At 35.8% G+C, this 22,721-nt stretch overlaps 1 long non-coding RNA gene across 1 annotated transcript; it reads left to right on the plus strand.

Annotated features, from left to right (window-relative positions):
- The first annotated feature begins 7,620 nt into the window (after window positions 1-7,620).
- Window positions 7,621-9,391, plus strand: LOC107706164 (uncharacterized). The gene is made up of 3 exons (XR_001636136.1): window positions 7,621-7,768; window positions 8,958-9,007; window positions 9,248-9,391. It is a non-coding gene; the product is annotated as an uncharacterized LOC107706164 (long non-coding RNA).
- Window positions 9,392-22,721: the final 13,330 nt, after the last annotated feature.

Here is a 22,721-nt window from a genome sequence, read left to right on the forward strand (position 1 = left end):
GGTTTGCTTCAACCTCTGGTCACTCCTTCTACCAAGATAATGACAAATTAGCTTTACGATGTTCAGGCATGAGATTGAAACAGGCTCTCAAAAAGCAGGGCATGGGAAGAAGACAAAATAATTCGATTTTTTACTTTGTGTTGCTCAGGAGAGTTATACAGTTTCTCATTCGATTAATCCCGGATTTAATTAAATCTGGAGTTGCCTGAAATAGCCCTAGTGCAGGACCTGCTGTTTCAGCCTTTAATCACAGCAACACCTGGCACGGCAATGGCGCTCTGTAGCACCGCTGGCCCGTCCTGCTTCAACTGCACCCAGCATCATTTTGATTATGGCAGAGCTCAAAAAGAATGAGCAAGCCAGCAGCTGGCTGTTAAAAGCATGTGCTACTGTAGCAATAGAGATGTTAATATATATATATATATAAGCATTTACCGTGGGTTTGCACAGCTGTACACTGGGTCCAAATATAGTAAAAAAAGATCTGTAGCGAGTACTTAAAAGTAAGTGAGGTGCACTCCAGTTGGCCATAACTTTATTAAATTGCATTGAAAGAATGATAATTGGATCCTGTTAGTGTAAGTGATTCAAATCAAAGAGAGGCGAACCATCTATTAAAGACAACATCTGTTGTGACAGATCTTTTGCCATTGTAAGTTGATCTTGAATGCCTGATTGTTTTTTTTCTCTCCAGAACTCCATGTGGTGTCACATATTTGGATTTTTCCTCACATTATGCCTCCAAAAGTAAAATTCACGACAGGTCAAGTTTTAATATAAGTACCTCATGTTGTATATTATGCTGTTGAATTGATGATTGTGAAATTTTGGTTAAAAAAACTGACTCCCTTCAAATGTTCAAATCAAAAAAAAAAAAAAAAAAGTTATATGTATACACCATTCAGAAGTTTTTTAATGTTTTTGAAAGAAGTCTCTTATAATTGCTGCATTTATTTAATTAAAAAATACAGTAAAATAGTAAAATTGTGAAATATTATAATTAAAATTAAATGTTTTATTATAATATATTGTAAAATGTATTTTTTCTTCTATGATGACAAGGCTGAATTTTCAGCAGACATTAATCCAGTCTTTAATAAATTTATTTTAGTGCTGTCAGACGATTAATTGCGATTAATCACATACAAAATAAAAGTTTTTGTTTGCATAATATATGTGTGTATAATGTGTGTATTTATTATGTAGGCTATATACAAATACACACACATACAGTATATATTTTGAAAATATTTACATGTATTTACATGTCTATATTTATATTCATAAAATTCATATTATAAATAAATGTATTTAATATATAAACATAACATATTTTTCTGAAATATATACATGCATGTGTGTGTATTTATATATACATAATAAATATACACAGCACACATACATATAATATTAAACAAACACTTTTATTTTGGATGCGATTAATCACAATTAATCGTTTGACAGCACTAATTTATTTCTTTTAAATATAAAATCTTACCCCAAACCATTGTGGGGATTCAGCGCTGTTTATTTTTGATTTTAGTTAACATGGAAAAAATTCATATTTTAGTACCTTTTTTCCTCAGTGACAAATGACATATCATCCTCATAGTGTCTGTGATAGTGGTTGCATTTGTTAATTTCTGCTCAGAGCTGGATGTGTCATAACACACTTCTTTTGACCTGAATAGCCTTTTAGAAGATGATTTGTTATGAAAGCTGTTGACAGTCCACATTCCCTAATGAGATACTATGAGTGATACAATTGCAGAACTTTTTGTATCTCAACCCAAACATTAAACTAAAGCGAAAAAAGTAATGCTATGGGCATTTATCTTCACAAATCCCATATTACATAAACAATTGAATTATGTATAATGAGAGAGAAAACGGGTAGCTATTTAAAACCATTCTGTGCACAGTAGAGAACTTATGGATATATTAATTGTTTATTAAAAAACAGAAACAAGTAGACAAGTGAGGTCATGCAACGTTGACCTGTATCATTGTACAGGTCACACACATCAAGTATTCAGTGAGACTGGGGCAAGTTGTCACACTGAATATATTTTATATATGAATTGTGTCATTTTGTTTTCCATATTAATAATGGTATACATTTTTGTAGCCAAGGCTTAGCGACTTTTGTAGTCTCTTGCCCTATTGCCCTAAATTTTAAAAATAAACCAAACTTGAGAAATATTCGCTGGAGTTAAAAGTGTGACAACTAGCCTCGGTAATTCCCTAATGAATTATTGGTTAAAATATTTCCGATGTATTAAACAAATAGTGGATATTTAGCTCTACATGCACATACTTTATCTGTCATTTGTCGCTGCACTAACATCTATGTCACATTTTAATTTCCTCTAGCAAGAATTAGATTTTCCGTGTGTCTATACCTTGTTGACTTTGCTCGACAGCTATTCGGAAAGGTGGGTGACCGTTTCTGACAGGAAACTGTTTTGGCTGTCGAACTGACAGTGCCTGGAACCCATGCTGGCTCTAATGGCTATTGACGCCTCTAACTGCAGCACCGGTGACATGGCAACACAATCCGTCTTCCTCTGCATTTACAGCAATTAGCCCCAGCATTCATCTGTTACAGCAGGGGGCTTGTTATGGGAGCTGTCACACACTCACAAACATACACATACTTTCATACATTTTCAACAGACTCTGTTCCTGTGTAGGTGACCAAGGTCGAGGCCTGGCGGTTTTAGTGTCACATTGAGAACAGATTGACATGCCCTATAATGAAGTTCTGCTTAGTGCGTGGATGTTCTGACATTTGTGGGTTTCCTCATTGTCACCTCGACTTTCACTGTTCCTCTGCTTTTGTTTCAGCAAAATTATGGATTTATGACAAATTATCATTTGAAAGTGATTTTTACTTCAAATAACGTTTGTTGATTGCAGTGTTGATTAAATTGTTTTGCCACTAGGTGGCAACAAGTGACTGTTAAACATTTATTTGTCATTGAATCATTTATTCAAGAGATTCATTCAAAAACGATGATTCATACAGTAATGAAACAAGTGAAGTCTTGATGGATTTATGACAAATTATCATTTGAAAGTGATTTTTACTTCAAATAACGTTTGTTGATTACAGTGTTGATTAAATTGTTTTGCCACTAGGTGGCAACAAGTGACTGTTAAACATTTATTTGTCATTGAATCATTTATTCAAGAGATTCATTCAAAAACGATGATTCATACATAACAAATGAATTGTTTGTGAGGGAGTCATTCAGTTATTCATTAAAATTCTTTTTAAATAATTCATTCAAATTAAAAAAAAAATTATAGAATGAGGCAATTAATATTTTGTCACAGCGTTTAGTAATTAGTAATTAATTACATGTTATTTTGCTTAGCTCAGAATCGTGGAATAATCGTTATCTCTATTTGAAACAAAAAAAATCGTTATTCTCAATTTATCCAGAATCGTGCAGCTCTAGTTGAGAGTCCGTATCTCAGAATCTGTCATTTTTAACACCTACCAACCTAAAGATACAAAATAAATAAATATATTGTCTGAACCAGATTGGACAGCTTTCATATACGTATATATATATACGTATACACACACAGTATATATATATATATATATAGTGTGAACTTATTGACAATCCGAAACAAATACTATGTGCTCATTATCTGTGTGTACAAATGGTATTCTTTCTTCTCAAGTTTTGAACCAGCAACTTTCAGATTACCAGCCCAGATTTGTAACCACTAAGCTATGATCAGCCCTACCACCATTCTTGTCTGCTCCAATTCTTGTTCTTGTCTGCTCCTTAATCTGAAGTACGGTAGTAAAGCACCCCACTCTGCGTTGGAATTGGCAGAGCTTTTGAGCTGAGGTTCTCGCTGTGGTGAATTCGGCGGTGCTGTGGGTGGGAGGAGGTGCTCACCCTTCACCCCTCACCCCTGTGTGCTCATCCTCTATGTCTGTCTCTCATGCAATGGCATCATCTCTCAGGCCCAGCGACTGACTCTCATGTAGTAATGTTCAATTTTCCATTTAATATGACATTTATTGGTCATTTTGAACATTAATTTAATCATCTCATTCATGTCCCTACAATAACACACAAAAAGATGATGAATTACAAAAAGTAGGTCATGAGACTTTCAAAATGCTGTTTTTTTAAATGATTGTAAAATGTCAGTAAAAACTGTCTGTATCTAATAACACACATAATTACCTTTATTTTGACATGCAGATAAAAATGATTTTTTAAAAAATAATTTACAGTGGATATTTATAGTACATGATCTAAAATCCATAACATTGGCTTAAAATCAGAAATTCTAATTAATAATAGAATATTCTGCTGTATATAAATGCAGTTATTAATTGACAGCATTTATATGCACTAGAATATGGTCCTAATATTTTGGTTATGGTCTATATGTTTTGGTAAAGTTTTTAGCATATATTTGTACATATATGAATAAATATACCATACATTGCTGTTCAAAAACTGTAACATTTCTTATTGTTATAAATGTAGAAAACGGTTGTGCTTAATTGTCACGAATCTATTATGCTCATTGAGGACACCTTACAGTAAAAAAAACATCAATATTGTGAAATACTTTAGTTTAAAATAACTCAAATTATTTTATTTTAATTTATTAGTATTAGTTAAAATTACTGTTTTCTATTTTAATATATTTTAAAATGTAATGTTTTTACTGCGATGGCAAAAGCTGAATTTTCAACAGCCATTACTCTAATATTCAGTATCACATGTTCCTTCAGAAATCATTGTTAATATGAACTCGAGTAACATTTCTTATTGTTATAAATGTAGAAAACGGTTGTGCTTAATTGTCACGAATCTATTTGGGTAGTTTCATTATCATGGACTTTTAGTTTCTTCTCATTAGTTTCCTGTCTTCCTCATTTGTTCAGTTTTCCCATTTACTTATCTGTTGTCATGGTGATTCATTTAATCTCAGAGGTTTTTATCATTATTTCCCTCATTTGCTTGGTATTTAAGTTGCAGTCTTTTCAGAGTTCAGGTGTCGTTAGTGCATGAGTTGTACTTTCGCGTCTCTCTTTGTTAGATTTACCTTCTGAGTGTGCTAATAAAGACTTTTTACTTAATCTTCTTCATCGTCGTCTCTTTCAACTACTATGCATGACATTAATTTTTTAGTGGAAACTGTTATACATTCAGGATTTCATGATGGTTTGATGAATAGAATGTTCAAAAGAACAGATTTGAAATAGAAATCTTTTGCAACTTTGCAAATGTCTTTATTGTCACATTTAATCAATGTAATGCATCCTTGCTGAATATTTATTTATTTATTTATTGTTGAATGGTAGTTGCACTTATATAACTGAATGTTCTGTATAGTTGAACATTCTGTTTACATGACACTGTTATTCAGGTTAATACAGGAATATGCCAAATATATTAATCAGAATATTCTTTTCCACATAAACACAATAATTGCAGTGAGTCTGAAAGTGATGGAAAGGAAACTGGCAAGAGGACTCGCGAGAGCCTCTTCTTTCCCGTAATCTGTGTCTGCTCCTCTCCATGCTAATGTCCTACCTTGGACCTCTCCTTTTCAGACCATCTGGAGCTCTCGTTCCCCTCTCTCTCTTTCTCCCTTTCATGCTTTGATGCGGTATGAGGATACTAGAGAACAAGCGAAACGCACATTAAAGGAGAGCGTGAGTGAGTGTGTATTTGTGTGTGCATGTCCATATGCGTCTGTGTTAAACCGCTGAACCTCAAGAGGCACTCTTATTGAATCTTAAGCTCAACCTCAGTAGATCATCCTCTATCACACTGGCCACTCTGGGATATCCCAGCATGCCTTTCACCTTACCTCGAACCCATAGCCACGAACTGCCCTCATTCCTCTGCGTAGGCAAGAGCGCTGGAGAGATGGAGGGAAAAACACAATGGTAAGGTAACAATAGCCTTGAAATGAGCAGCTTAAGGGCTTAGGCAGCATTAGAAACAGCACATTTTCTCCCAATAAAACTGCACTCCTCTTACAGGACTCCAGCCTCCCATCCCTGAACAAAAGGGATTGTTGACTTGTTTATTTATTCATCGGCCCTTTGCTGCATGAATTCATCACACGGAGAGGCAGGAAATCAACAGAGAAAACTCAAGTAGGAGACCTTGCAGAAGATCAGAGCGGCGAAACGCCTGACAAATAAGCTGTTTACTTCTTCAAGTCTGCACTTGATCGCATTTATGGCCTTGCTCTTTATTTCTGCTCTTATGCGTTCACTTTCCATGCTTTGTTTTCTGTACTTAGCGATTGCTGAGGGGAAAGGAAAAGGACAAAAAGATGCGGGAGAGCAGGGGTAGCGAAGGACTAACAAGATAAAGCCAGCAAACAGGCAGAGGAAGTGTCAAAATACAAGGAATATCCCGAATACTCTTAAAAGATTTGAAGACGTCTCGAAAGATGCAGGGTTCACGGAGAAGTCAAGGGAGAAGGGAGAAGACAAAAGATAAAACGGAGCTGGCGGCGAGGCAGACCGAATGGCCTCTATTTATATAGGCGGAACACATCTCTTTTAAGAGAAGGTTTACGTTTTTTTTTTTTCTCTGTTCTTTCCCTCTTTTTCAAGAACAATATGTCTCATGTCCTCTCTGTTTCCCTCCAACAGGAGGATTAATGCAAAACTTTGCAGTTTAAGGACAAGAAGAGTCACTCTCTGCTTTCTGTCAGCTGCATAAAGCCACATAAAGTGGCACTCCTCAACTGGATTAAGAGGTTGTGGCAGAGGCTTTGACTTCACCTGCTTGGGTAGACAAATGTGTTCAGTGAGAGAAGTTTGGTTGTGACAGAATACACAAGAGATGTATTCCACTTTTCTAAGCTTAGATCTCATGACATGAGAGTACTTTTTTCCTTTTTGGAATTCATTTTAATATTTTCAGTTAAAATGTTTGTTTTAGTAATTTTGTTATGTGCTTTTGCCATTTTTATTAGTTTAGTTTAGTTGACAAGTAGACAAATGTGTTCAGTGAGAGAAGTTTGGTTGTGGCAGAATACATAAGAGATGCCTCCACTTTTCTAAGCTTAGATCTCATGACATGAGAGTACTTTTTTCCTTTTTGGAATTCATTTTAATATTTTCAGTTAAAATGTTTGTTTTAGTAATTTTGTTATGTGCTTTTGCCATTTTTATTAGTTTAGTTTAGTTGACAAGGCAGCATTTTCATTTAACTGTAATATTTATATAAATGTTCATGTAATATATTTTATTTTATTTCACTTTAATTACTGAAACTATTATTATATTATTATTACTTATTAGTTTAATCGTTTTAGTTAACAAAAACAACACTGATTAAGAACAACATGAGGGTGAGTAAATGATAATTTTTAGGTGTAATTTTCATTTTTAAATGTAGGAAAGCTATAAATGTCCCCACAATTAACGATTGGTCGTGATACGACTCCTGTGAACAATTGTAAGCACTATGGCTTCCCCGAAATTTACAGTAGTTGCAGAATCCTCAGTTACCAACTTTCAGTGTGTGTATCTATTATTCTGGGGTCTTTTGTCTCTTCAGCCTTTGGCAGTGTCTGAGCTCTCGTTCTGCTTTCCCGTCAGCTCCTCTGTAATCCCATGGATGAGTGGAACCGCTGGAACAGAGGGAGCCGTGTAGCATGGAGCGACGCCGGTTTGCAAATTGTCACACAGACAGACTGATCCAGCCTTGCTGACAAATTGGACTTTTGTGTGACCAATGTTCTGTGTCTTTGTGGGGTGCGTATGTGTGTGAGAAAGAAAAAGTATAGATTTGTGTCAGTTATTTAATTAGTCACCAGAATCAGCAATAGCTTTTAATCCAAATGATGTATTTATGTTATAACTATTTAGCATGATTTTTGTAGTGTCATGAATATATGAAGGCAACATGAAGTGGCTTTTGCATCACATCAGGTTTTCAAACTTTTTAACTCACAAATATAATTTAGTTTTTCTTTTTTTGTGTGCACACAATTCATGTTAGAAAATTTAGCATAAAAATAAACAATATCACAGAAACATTTATTTGTAAATTGTCAACAAAATACAATACGATAAAATATTTATTGTAATTTTCACAATAAATATAATTTCAAAGAGACATGCAAAAAAATATTGCATTGACATTTTTAATGTCTACGCTACCATTCATTAAGATATTTTTTGGAAAGAAATTGATACTTTATTCGGCAGGGATGCATTCAATTAATTGAAAGTGACACTAAAGACATTTATAATGTTGTAAAAGATTTCTATTTCAAATAAATGCTGTTCTTTTGAACTTTCTATTCATAAAAGAATCCTGAAAAAAATTAATCAAGGTTTGCACAAAAATTTTAAGCAGCACAGCTGTTTTCAACATTGATAATAAGAAGAAATATTTCTTAAGCACTAAATCAGCATATTATTACAATGGTTTCTGAAGGATCATGCGACTCTGAATACTGGAGTAATGATGCTGAAAATTCAGCTTTGTCATCACAGGAATAAATTGCATTTTAAAATATATTAAAATAGAAAACAGTTATTTTAAGTTATAGTAATATTTCACAATATTACTGTTTTTTCTGTATTTTTGATCAAACAAATGCAACCTTGGCAAGCATAAAACACTTCTTTGAAAAACATTTTTAAAATCCCAAACTTTTGAATGGTAGAGTATTATATTTGTTTTTGTAAGTTAAGTCGACAGCCCCAAAAAACAACATTTTGTTACATATTTTTATTTTCTCACATTTTCTGTGACCTCTGGAACCCAGTTTAAAAACTCCTGCTCTCTCATTTTTATATTTCCAGTCTGACTCAACAGTAAGTGCTCAAAAAATGGAGATAAACCGTAAATAAGGCAGTTACAATATTTCTTCCCAGTATTGGATTGAGTCATGGTGCTGTATCTTTGATATGCCTATGCTTTTTATCACTGCAGGTTTTACAGTCATTGCGGCACGCTGCTTGTGAAGACATATGTTCTTCCAGGTAATTCTTCATGTGGAATTATATGCTATATTCTGAATGCTGTGCCTACGGTTCAATTCAGATCAGACATATGTCTACATATACAAAATGTAATACAAAAATGACTATATATAACAATTCAGTAGAGTTATTTTAAAGCCATTTAATTTTATTCAGCCTCTCTCTCCCTATCTTTTCTCATTTTAAACCCCTAAATCTCCCTCTTCTTTTCCTCCACTTTTACCATTTTTTTTTTTTTAGTTTTCTTCAAGAGGATAATGCCATGAGGCTGTTCCATTTCTGTCAGCTTTGGACATGGATCAGTGGCTTTGTGTTTTCCCATCACCACAAAGATGAATAAACAACACGGAAAAGAGATGTGGAAGATGACAGACACAAGAGAATTTCGCACACGTCCAGATCCGAGCCCTAATGTAAGACATGTCATTAGTCGCGGGTTTCACAACCTCAATATGTGTGTCTGTTTTCAAACGTCTGTCGTACATTTACATGTTTTTATTATGATCTGAGCGGCGGTTTTCTTTATATTCCCGCTCGACTATAAATTGACATGTCTGTCAGTGCAACAATTCACTGTGCTTGGCGTCGACGTCGTTTCGGTGTTTGAGGATTTGTGTGTGTGTAAATGTGTGTACTGATCTTAAACCTGAGGTGTCTGTTGAGGATTGAAGGGGGTACAGTTAGCATCTCCCAAAGGCAAATAAAGAGACGCGGCTGATTAATCTAATACAAGTTAATTCACGGAGGAGATTCTCAGTGTTTCCAAACTGATCCAGGATCAGACTGTGCAAATGATCACTGATACAGTAAATTCCTTACTGAATTCAGATGTGCTCAAAACTAAGCTTGTTTTAGGTAGCTGTAATCTAACGAAGATAATGAACTGTTAAAATGTCACGTTGGCAGTAATTGAAAAGCACTTTACGTGTCTGTACAGGTAATGTATAGCACATCCACGCAAGAACGCCAGCCATTGTGGTAATCAGTCCTCAATCTACTGGTGTCACGTCCCTTATTAATGTTCGTTGGGCTTAATGTATTAAAGTCATCAGTTAGTTCAGGGTGTCTTAAAGGGATATTGCACCCCAAAATGATCTTTATGTAATTTAAAATCTGAATGAATTTCTTTCTTCTGTGGAACACAAAAGAAGATATTATGAAGAAAGTTTCCACATTTTGGTCCAAACAATGAAAGTCAATGGGGTCCAAAAAGAAAATCACAATGAAAAAAACACTAAAACATTTTTTTAAATGTCGTCTTTTGTGTTCCACATGAAGAAAGTCAGTCATACAGGTTTGGAATGACATGAGGGTGATTCATTTTTATTTTTGGGCGAGCTATCCATTTAATATGTACTATTTATATTTAAAGTTTAACCATGTTTTATTTTAGAGATTGTTTTTAGTATATCTGTGTGACCTTATCTGGGGGCATTATTATTTTTATTATTATTTTATTATTATTATTATTTTACCAGTCCTGACTCAATTTAAAAATCATTCTAATATGCTGATTTTGTGCTCAAGAAAAAAATTCTTGTTATTACATACATTTGTGCTGCTTAATATCAAAACAGTGATGATATATATATACATATATATATACTTTTTTTTAAATATATATAAAGTACTTTTCTTTAGTACTGACTGTCTAGTTGCAAGTGATGCAATCGGATCTGTTTGTACAGACAGTGTAGGCTGCATCAGGTGTATCTACAGTACATCGGTTGCTATAGTGATGATGTAACACCTGCACGATACCAAGATACTTTTTTATACAGTACAACAAGTGAGAGTAGCTGTCAGTGTGGAAAGAGAGAATGGAAAACAGGAATATTTGCTTCTGCTCGTGTCCTTCATGACATCTCGCTGTGGTGCATGAGACTACATACGCGAGGCATTTTATGCATTCATGCATAAACTGTATCCAATGTAGCCACTGACACTTTCACTCAGTCACCTAATAGTCAATGCCACATATTTCACAACATGAGGAAAGAGTAGTGAAAATAACATCTGAAATATTGCATTTTGTTTGATGTTGCATGTTATGACCTGAATGACTAACTAAGCTCAGACTAAGACACAATGTGAACAAAAAATTAAATTAGACTTTAGACCAATAAGAACATGAAATGTGTGAACTTTTTAAAATAAAAAAACAACAACCAAACATGCACTACTGTTCAAAAGTTTGAGGTCAGTAAGAATTTTATTTATTTAGTTATTGTTTTAAGAAATTAATACATTAAATCAGCAAGCATGCATCAAATCAAACTATATAAAAATAGAAAAGTGTTGTTTTGAAAGATAAAACTTTACAATGTAACTGTTTTTACAGTATTTTTAATCAAACAAATGCAGCTTTGGTGAGCTTAAGATACAACATTTAAAAAACAATCAAAACCTGAAAAAAAAAAGCTTTCTATTTTTTCTATTCTATCTACTTGTTTTTCTTTGTTTGTGTGTGTGTGTATGTGTGTATTATATATATATATATATATATATATATATATATATATATCTTTATATGTTTAATATTGTTGTTGTTGTTGTTGTATAATGGCCATTTAGTTATTGTGTGAAAATTCAGAAATAATTAAAAATTGCTTTTGCATACCGGTTATAGGATGCTTAAAAATATCAGTATTGGTCAAAAATGTAAAATTGGTGAATATTTAACATCTTGTAAAATCATGTAAATATAGTATGCTGTATATGACCTTATATCAATGTTATGTCTTGAATGCCTATTTTTATTTTTATTTTTTTTCCATTTGACATTTTTGTTGTTCTTGTTCATAGACGGTACAGATCAAATCTGTCCTCCTCCGCCAGACTTTGTCCCTAAGCCTGAAAATGACAAGAATGCCTCAGTTCCAAATGTCATGTAGGTACAATATCGTTTTTCATTTTTTGTAGGAAGTTACAAACATAAAAACATATTCATACTACATTTGATGTGAAAAGAACATCATTATTTTTTTATACTGAACAATGCATATAGATTTATTTATTTGCACACTTACTGACAGGGTGCCCACTGTCTCAGAGGATGTTGCGAGAGATGCTCTACTCCAATATATATATATATATTCTGCCTGTCTGAACAAAGATACAAATAATTTTTAGGAAGTTGCATTCAAAAACCCACTTTGCTCAGAAACATGAGGAAGCACATGCCCTTCAGTTTGAACTCGTGACCCTGTCTATGCTGTACAGTATATGACCAATTTACACTCCATACCAATCTTTTCAGTGCTGGACTGGAAGTCAGTTTACCCAGGGGGCACAGAGTTTTTCCATCTCCAGCCAGGCGTCCAAAACAAAGATGTGATCCAGCTGCCCCTTTCCTCAGGCGCTGGATTGTCTGCTCTGAAACTCCTGAACTCACTAGTGCTGTGGAAAAGCTTGCAAACAAAACGGGAACATTATACTGGGCGCTGATGTATTTTTATAAGGTCTTCACCAGCTCAGTTGTCATGGAGATGTTTTTGTGAAGTCAACTATGAAGTGAATTTATCATTTCTTAGAGGCATCAGTGGGCATCTATTTTGCTTTGTGTCTATTCAATCTTCTTGCCATCATCTAAAATAGGTAACAAAAAAAGCTTGAGAACGGTTGGCTATTAGTTAAATGTCACATTTGTTTACCCCAGGAAAGCAAGAATAACCTACAACAATTGTAAAAAAGAAATGAGTTCTTGTATTTTGAAGCATAATGGCTTAACCTTCGCAGTTATCTTTGCAGAAAGTAAGTGGGCAATGGATTACTGTAAGCTGTTAAGTCTGCGCCTTTTTCAATTTCCCATTGCAATTTCAAAGAGTCCAAGGGAACAGAGGAAGAGAAAGAGTTTAGAGGGAAAGGTACAAGGAAAGTTTGGAGATATCCCACCGGGATTTATCTGTGGGGCTGGTAATACTCTCTGCGCAATGTGCTGCCGACCACATGGTGAGCGAGAGAGAACGAGATGTTGAAGCCATTGATTAAATGCTGCAAAGTGAAAGTAATTCTCTGAGCCCTGGGACCACACCACACTCTCTCCATTATTCATGGAGCTGTACTCTCTCTCTCTCCGCCGTTCTCTCACCTTGTCGATGAAAGATGATGAATGGTGAGCTTACTGCAGTAGCCTGAATTTGTTCTGCTTTTATTCAGCAAAAACAGGCCTAAACACACTAGCATACAAACACATACGCTGGAGTGCTGCAGGGCAGCCTTCACCTGATGTAATCATTATGTCTCGCATTCTGCAACACTGTGTTTTACAAGTTTCTCGCTGTGCTGATATGAGGCCTGTTTAGTGGCCGGCCATGAATGCAGTCCTAGTCCTGATCAAGGAGTTCTGTAATACTGTGAGAAAGCTATCTGTTTGCATTCCGAATCATCTCAATTAGAAATACTATATATCTGTACTGTATTGGGTATTGGTTGTTAATGTATTGGAATCAATCGAACACCATGAGGCCATTCTGTGTGGAGCTTGGATGTTCTCCCACAATCCAAAGACAAGGTCCTGCATGAATTGGAGACAGTAAATTGTTTGTAGGTGTGAGTGTGAATGTGTATGTCTCTGTGTGTTGGTTTTGTAATGCACTGGCCATCCGTCCATGTTTTTTTCCCATGCCTACAGCCTAAGATGCTGGGATAGGCTCCAGCATCTTTGGACAAGCTGTTTGGAGAACTGATGGATAGATGTATTAGTCAATATGGGATATTTTAATTGTGCATGATCACTTTCTCTATTTTTACTTTTAAATTATCTTGGTTGTCATATAATGCTCACTGTTTTTGAAAGTTAATCCTTTAAAAAACGAAATTAATTTAATAACATTTAAATGTAATCTCAAAATTTAGCAATTAATTAAAAATTGATGTCATTTTTTTGTAGTTTTAGTTATTAATTTTTAATTATTAATGATTATTTATCATAGCATGTGGAAATAATAATAATCATCATTATTTCTATTTCTATTACTATTGTTGTTTGTTGTTGTAAATTGTTGTAAATTTTAGTTTAAAAATTATTTTATTTTATTTATTAGTTTTTTTATTTAATCAAATGTTCCAGTATGGCGTTTAGGATTTTTCTGTCCCAGTTTAACTCCTTGAGCATAACCTAAAATCCACTGACCCACAATCCACAATTTAAGCTCAAGCGCACACTTTCTCTTTGCCTAGACTGTAGCTGGGTTAAAAAATGATTATAATGACACTGAATATATACTTTAGGCATTTGTGGCCTAATGGCTTTTGGCAATTGTGCATATATATGATCATAGCAATCACAGACCATATTGAAGACCACTCTTGCTCTACATTTTAAACACACACTGAGATTTTGAGCGGTATTGAGTGGATTTCTTCCATGCCAGTGGACGCAGGGTTAAGGTTAAAAGCTTAAAAGAGTCTGTTCAGCCCATGCAGAGAGCAGAGATTCACCATCACTGATTATCCTCTCTGAATATAATCACAGCAGTGAGCTCTTACAGGAGACATGAGGAAACATGCTCTGTCCTTGCACCACCTGGCTTATGAATTCACAGCTCTCATTAAGTAACAATGTTAAGCTTTTAATCAGAGCTTTGGTGTTTGGCTTAGTGGTTGAAGACTTGGGATGATAAGTGAAAGGATGTAGGGTCAAAAGCCTGTAGAAGTTTTGCCCTTCAGAAAGACAGTATTTGTACACTTAAATTGCTTTGTTTCAAATCATGTAAGAATGTTAAAGACATGCAGTAATGAATGAAATGTAAAAGCAAATATCTTGATAGTTTACTGGTGCAACAATGTACCACCATGAATGCAGGTTTTGTTAAATGGTCAGCTTTGAATAAGCAAAACAATATGTGACAATGGCTTTTTGCAATATATTTGTGAAAATGACCTTGTGTGTTGTTGTAGAGTGTAAAAACCAATTTCCCTGTCAGTCTTATAACACTATTTCCTTTCAAGTCAATATTGCATGAACATGAAATCACACTGTAGACATGCATCACATGTTCACACATGCAGATCCCCCTCTGGATCTGCAAATAAACTTGTTAGTACTGATCATTTTTGTGGCACATAGCAATTATATGACAGATGTCTGTTGAAGCGTCGGCGTAAGAGAATGAACAAACATGCTCATACATTTGAATGCTTTGCGTTCATTGTTGTTTTTGCATGCTGTCCTTCACTGTTCTCTCTCTCTGTGTGTGTGTGTGTGTGATGTCTTAATGAGGCACTAATGAGTCTTGTGTACTGTAATCAGCCATGTAAAGTCTGTTCAATTACAGAGGAGATTTACATCACACTCCCAGAATAAAACATCCTGATGTAAATGGAAAGACAGATTGTGAAAGACAGATATAGCTTGAGAGAGAAAATCTGTTTATTATCTGTGTCTGTTACCCTTTACAAGTCTATTTCCTTGGCCTTTTTACTTATGCTGGTTATTTGTTTGAATATACAGTGCAGTCCAAAAGTCTGAGATATCTTTGAAACAACTGGGATTTTTTTTTTCCATTTAAGTCTTTAAATTAATTAAAGGATTTTATACATTTTTAATCAAAAATGTTATTGCATAAAATTAATACAAATATTTAAGATTCTGCTCTAGGTCACTAATGAAATATGCACATTTTTATTTGTATGACATTCTTTCATGCATTGAGCACACACACACAAATCATTTTTTGATGAGGACTGAGTCTTCTAAGCTACAAAATTACAAAATAAATAAATAAAAATCACCATAAAAGCATCATGAAAGTGGTCCATAAAACTCATTATAAGTCTTTTGGAACAATGTAATAGGTTTGTGTGACCAAAATTTCTCAGATTCAATTGAAACTGATTCAATTATTCAGTCCCAGATCATTATAGAGATAGTTTAACAGCGTATTATGACTTAAAGGATTAGTTCACTTAGTCTTAGAGAATGACAATTTCCTGATAATTTACTCACTCATCCAAGATGTTAGCTAGATAAGACCCTTATTCCTCGGCTGGGATTGTGTAGAGCCCTTTAAAGCTGCACTGAAACTGCAATTTTGATGTTCAGCCTGTTGGCCGCCATTGAAGTCTACTATATGGAGAAAAATCAGGGAATGTTTTCCTCAAAAACGAAAAAGAAAAAAAAAAAACCGAAAAGAAAAGAAAGTCATGAACATCTTGGATGACATGAGTAAATTATCAGGAAATGTTTATTCTGGAAGTGAACTAATCCTTTAATAGCTTCAGATTGTAGTGCTCAAGTCATATGGACTATTTTTTTGAACTTTTGTGGTGTTTTTGTGTTCTTGTTGAAGCATGATGAACTAATTGTGAAATTTATTAGCAATTTCTGACTGAAATTTGTTTCTACACTATTTTTTTCAGTGTGTATTTGTATTTTTGTATTTATGTGACGTTCTAGTCTATTACTTAAATATTTTTTGTTCAGGGCTGTGGAGTCATGTACACACAGTTAAAGCAGTGCACGCAGAAGAGCTGCTTCACATGTAAATGCGATCGGTGGGGTCAGCCTCTCCCACGGTGGGCGGCTTGTCCACTGGAGCCCGAGCACTAATGATCTCTCTCTCTTACCTTCTTTAACGCCTTTGAAGTGACTCTCTGAAGATGAAGGCACTCACTCTCGCTTTTCCTCTCTCTTTTCCTCCTTTTTTTATAATCTCGTCTGTTTGCCTGAGATGAGAGAATGTCCTTGCCGTCACCTGGGAGAAGGGGGAGAGAGTATTCCACACCCCCTCACACCCTCGTCTCCTCTCCGCAGGTGTGCTGGACCCCGGTGTCACATGCGGGATTATGCTGTCAAATTAACTCCGGGTTTCTTTTTTCACACATGATTCAGTGCATTTAAAGGTTTTTCACTTTGTTGTACTCTGGTGTTACAAGAGGTTAGTGCTGTTGTGCTGATGTAGTTCTGTGCTAGAATCTATCTATCTATCTATCAGTCTATCTGTCTGTCTGTCTGTCTGTCATTCATTTTATAGATCTATCTATCGTTCTATTGATCAACATGTCCATCCATCCAATCAATCCCAATCCATTTGCCAACATTTACATTTTGTTCTAAAAAGCATATTTTACTTGAATTAGAAAGAAAAAAATCAATTCTTGATGTACTACTCTGGTTTACACTTCTTGGTTTATAGATCTATCTATCGTTCTATTGATCAACATGTCCATCCATCCATCCATCCAATCAATCCCAATCCATTTGCCAACATTTACATTTTGTTCTAAAAAGCATATTTTACTTGAATTAGAAAGAAAAAAATCAATTCTTGATGTACTACTCTGGTTTACACTTCTTGGATAAATCACTAAATGGCTGCTTTATAGTTGTCTTTGTATATTATAGGTATTACAGTAGTAATTTATCATAAATTACACACTTTTAGGACCAGCAATGTATTTAGAAAGCAAATAATGTACATTTTGATTTCATGCTGATTTTAATGTAACTTTTTCACTTATAAACTGGCTTTTAATCCATCTTAAGTTATGATATCTTTCTGACTATCTAGAGTCCAGGTGCATTCTGGGTAAAATTCGGTTCAAATTACTGTGCACTGATGCCTAGTACCAGAGCACATATCAAGCATAGTGCTAATCTTTTCTCTCACGCTGCTATGAGCATGTCCATCCAGTGTGTATCTGATGCGCAGGTTCTGGATGTATCAGTGACATGCATGCACGAGGGCTCCAGTTACTAATCCTCTTGCTGCTGTCTGGTAAGTGGCTGCTGGTGCTGGCCAACATATGACCTGGATGTGGCAGGTAACAATGAAATTGATAATGGAATATTGGGGGTGGGGACTGTGGTGTGGGTGGGTTGAGCAATCTGTCTCCACACTTCTACATGGGTCTGACGTGACAGTGATGGGGGGTTGTGTGTTTTATGTGTGTGAATTGGCTCCGACCTGACAGGTGGGGGCTGGTGCGCTGTTTAATCTGTAGCACTGAGAATGTAGGACACTCCATACATCCATGAACTCCGAATGGCCCCATATGCTTCAACAGGATCATTCATGAAAAATTGAATTTTCTTCGATCACTTAAGGCAAGACACCACAGGTGAATAGGGTAAAAATGAACAAATAGATTTATTACATTAAGAATTGCAAAAAAAAATTTTGTATTACAAGTTTTATGTTATATTTAAATATGCAAATGAGCCATTATCTAATTACATATGTACTAATTTGCATATGTTTTCAGAACAGAAATCTGAACTTTAGATACAGCTAGGTATACAGAGGGGATTTATATCTCTTTTATCATTCCATAAATCAGAAAATATTGTCAGCAGCAATGTTATTTTCATATCATTTAGATAATTTTATAGTTTTTATTAATATTTTGGGTTTTAAATATCAGGTTTTATTTTTACATTTTCTGTTTTAATTTTAATTTCACTTAAAGTTTTAGTAATTTTGGTGTGTTTTTGTCATTTTTATTCGTTTTTAGTTTTTTAATGTTTATATAGTTTTTATTCTTTTTTATTTCAGTTATAGTTAATTTTGTACATCATTACATTTACATTTTACATTTATTCATTTAGCAGATGCTTTTATCCAAAGCGACTTTCAATTGAGGAATACAATAAGCGATTCATTATAAAGAGGCAAATAAACTGATATATTGCAATTAAAAGCTACAGATAGAAGTTCAATAAGATTAAAAGTGTTTTTTTGGATGTTTTTATTTTCTACTTGTCTGAAACAACATGTTATGAAAAGCAAAATCTCAAAATTGACCAGTGCTTGAATAAATAATGTTTCTACCTGTAGTGTCTTGCCTTAAAATTATAATGTACCGTGTAAACATGCTTTACTTAAACTCAAACCTTCCTCAGCCATAAAGGACCATTGTTTATCACAATAACGGTTTTATTCAGAAATTCTGCATAGGTTGAGATTGAGCAGTTTATGTTGAATATTCAGCCGAGTGTCTGTGCAATCACAGCTTGGCATGCCAAACACACATACACCATAAAACCTGCTGCCATCTGCCTCTGGCACATGATGCTGCATGCGTATGTGACTATAGCTCATGTACACCAAACCTCCTCACACCTCTGCAGGACAAAAAGAAAAAAAAAGTGTGTTTCTGCGTGATTGAGTGAGCGCGAGCCCATTAGTGATATGATAGATGGACAGCAGCATGAGATAAAGCAGCTCTCCGTATAAGCGGAAACTTGCATGCTTTGTATTTCCCGGCTCTCTAGCTCTAATTGAATAGCTGTCTTCTGCAGCCCGATTATGGTAATGGCTCCCTGCAGAACAAAGCCAGGTGAGTGTCCTTGTGATTAGGAAGCAGTTGAGAGGGCACATCAGCGAGGAGAGACTCCCGGAGGACAACACCTCGCAGAGAAGGGTGCTCACCGGCCAAGAGAGCCGACGGGGAGGTGTGTGCATGTGGTTAGTGTAAACTCTGCTAGTACTAGAAAGAGAGAGGTGAAATGTGTCTAGAGGGTGGGACTTTGTGCGTTTTGGTTAGAGAAAGTATTTTGGCACTGGAGGGCATGCAAAAGCTTCTCAAGACAAGATCGGGCAGATCAGATGCAATGGAAACGCCCTCTGCTGTTCTTATCCAAAGTCAAGGCTTGTTTATGTGCATGTTAGAGGGAGGATGGAAAATAGTATGGAGTATTTTTCTCATAAACTTACACATTTTGGCCTTGACATTGTATGAGATTTAACAGTGAATAGTAACATTTATACAGTATAATATTATAATAGATCAAACAGTAATATATGCCCCCTGGGGCAAGATGACCCCCTGACCTGAAGGTGTGCTGTGATTGGCCAGCTATCCAGTGTGTTATGATTGGCCGAATACCTCAAGCGTGTGTCAGAAATCTTACGCCCCTACCATACTGTGATGATGCCCTGTCCGGCCGGAGCGATGATTCAAAAACATGAAAACCCATTATAAACGAGGCATTCGTTGCATCCAGTGGGGACATAATTACTGATTATAATGACTTATACTGTCTGCTGATTTGCAGAAATGGAGCAAGCCCTAAGTAGAAGTTTTGATTATGGGGGCCAGTATAAACGTGGAAACGCTGATTGTGTGAATGTTTAATTCAACATCTTCGCTGTTTCCCGTAGCCTACATGTAAGCAGCTTTCTCTACCACATAGGAGATTATAATGCTATTTTACCCAACGCTGATGTACAGAACTAACATTACATCTGAGGAAGACATATATTGCTTTCGGTTGCTTAGTTTCCTTTACTTGTATCATGGCTTGTGTGACTCTGTGCTGTAATACTATGGTTATTCTCATACATTACACTCCAGGATTCCCCAACGAGGCATAATGCGACTCAGTGAACTAATACAGTGATATAAGACCTCAGATCTCAGAATACACTTTATTGATGATTATGCGAACTATATACAGGCAAGCAAATGAGGTCAGAAGAACGCAACGTGCTGCATTTTCTTTATAGTTGGTTTCCATTACCACTGATCTATAGAGTCAACAGTCCTACAAAGATATCAATACCACGATTAGTTTTAACAATATGCAACCACTTTATATTGACATAAAAATAGGAGTTCAAAACCGCCTAGGTGTATTATTGCTGCAAATTTAAACCAGAGAAAGCATTGACGCGCTATCGCACACAAGGGACCGTCTGACAATTCCACCGACTGGGTTAAAACGTCCAATGTATTTTAATTTTTCATGTTCCAACGGTTGTAGTACGTTGCTAGATACAAGACTAACTTACTACAGGTTAGATTTTGCCAATATCTCCCTTACGGTATGTACAGTACACAAATATCTTTTTAAAAAACTACAGTAATTAACCAAAAGGGTTTTTTCAGGTTCCACTGGTTGTAGTACGTTGCTGGTTACAAGACTGACTTACATGTGAAATTTTGCCAATATCTCCCTTACTGTAGCCTATGCACCATTCACAATTATTTAAAACAAAACAAACATACAACATTTGGAACACGAAAAACCCCATTTTGGTGAATGACTGTAATTTTTTTTCTTAAAAAATATTTGTGTACATACTTGGAGAAAGTATTGTCTAAGGAGAGTTATTGGCAATATATATTTAGTCAGTTTGAGTAAATTATTCATTTACTGTAAACATTAATTTGAATAAATTAATATAGAATATCAAACCTAAAACTACCACACTTGGTTTTCTATGGGAGAAAAAAATGGTTTGGTGAAACTTTGTGGGTTGTGGGCTCATATTCTCATACATACAAAATGTGTCTAGAGGGTGGGACTTTGTGCGTTTTGGTTAGAGAAAGTATTTTGGCACTGGAGGGCATGCAAAAGCTTCTCAAGACAAGATCGGGCATAGGAGGAGATCATCCCAGATGCAATGGAAACGCCCTCTGCTGTTCTTATCCAAAGTCAAGGCTTGTTTATGTGCATGTTAGAGGGAGGATGGAAAATAGTATGGAGTATTTTTCTCATAAACTTACACATTTTGGCCTTGACATTGTATGAGATTTTACAGTGAATAGTAACATTTATACAGTATAATATTATAATAGATCAAACAATAATATATGCCCCCTGGGGCAAGATGACCCCCTGACCTGAAGGTGTGAAATCTTACGCCCCTACCATACTGTGATGATGCCCTGTCCGGCCGGAGCGATGATTCAAAAACATGAAAACCCATTATAAACGAGGCATTCGTTGCATCCAGTGGGGACATAATTATGGATTATAATGACTTATACTGTCGTTTTACGCATTGTGTTGCATCGCGCCACGTAAACATAAAACCATGTCTGCATTTGTAATCGGAGAAATTACAAACAACAAGCACTACTCTACATTGCCCAAAAAACAAGCCCTACTCTACACTGTCCAAAAAACTTGCTTTAAATATAAAATTATTGGACTTCGTTTTGTACTGTGAGGTAAATTTGCAGATGGTCCCTAAAGCAGCCTAGGCAAATATGCAGCGAATATCAAACATAAAACTACCACACTTGGTTTTCTATGGGAGAAAAAAATGGTTTGGTGAAACTTTGTGGGTTGTGGGCTCATATTCTCATACATACAAAATGTGTCTACTCACGGTGGAGGCCGTTAAGGATCTGCGCGCGGCGACGAAGCGAGCGGCCCAGGCCGTGGGTAAGGTCATGGGTTTTATGGTCGTCCTTCAGAGACACCTATGGTTAAACCTGGCTGACCTCAAAGATGCTGACCGTAAAGTGCTGCTGAACGCTCCTGTGACTCCCACCGGCCTCTTCGGTGATGCCGTAGAGTCCATTATTAGAGAAGGGTATAACTGCAGCCTGGAGATCTCCAAATGGGGGTGGGAACTCCAAAACGGGATGGGAGCTCCAAAATAGGGCGTGGCTTCCTCCCATTGATGGACAGGCACATGACACGCATGCGCATTTTTTTCCCCCAATCGACTTCAGTGCAAACTCCACCCCACAGCTCATTCTAAAGATTTTATTGGTTGTATCAATTAAAGTGTTGATTTTCTACACTATGCTACAAAAATGCTAACCCCTCCGTAACTCCCCAACCGGACCTCACCGGACAATGGCACCTTTTTAGTTACACCCAGCGTGTGGAGACCCCGCCCCATTTTGGAGGTTCTGCCCACTTTTAGAGTTCACGCCCCATTTTGGAGAGCTCCAGTCTGCAGTTATGGTGCAACTCGTATTTACGAGTTGAATGCACATGAACGCCACCACAAAGTCGTTATTACGAGTGGGA

The sequence above is a fragment of the Sinocyclocheilus rhinocerous genome, unplaced genomic scaffold (assembly GCF_001515625.1).
Source record: "Sinocyclocheilus rhinocerous isolate Xijiao unplaced genomic scaffold, SAMN03320098_v1.1 scaffold53, whole genome shotgun sequence".
Lineage (NCBI taxonomy): Eukaryota > Metazoa > Chordata > Actinopteri > Cypriniformes > Cyprinidae > Sinocyclocheilus > Sinocyclocheilus rhinocerous.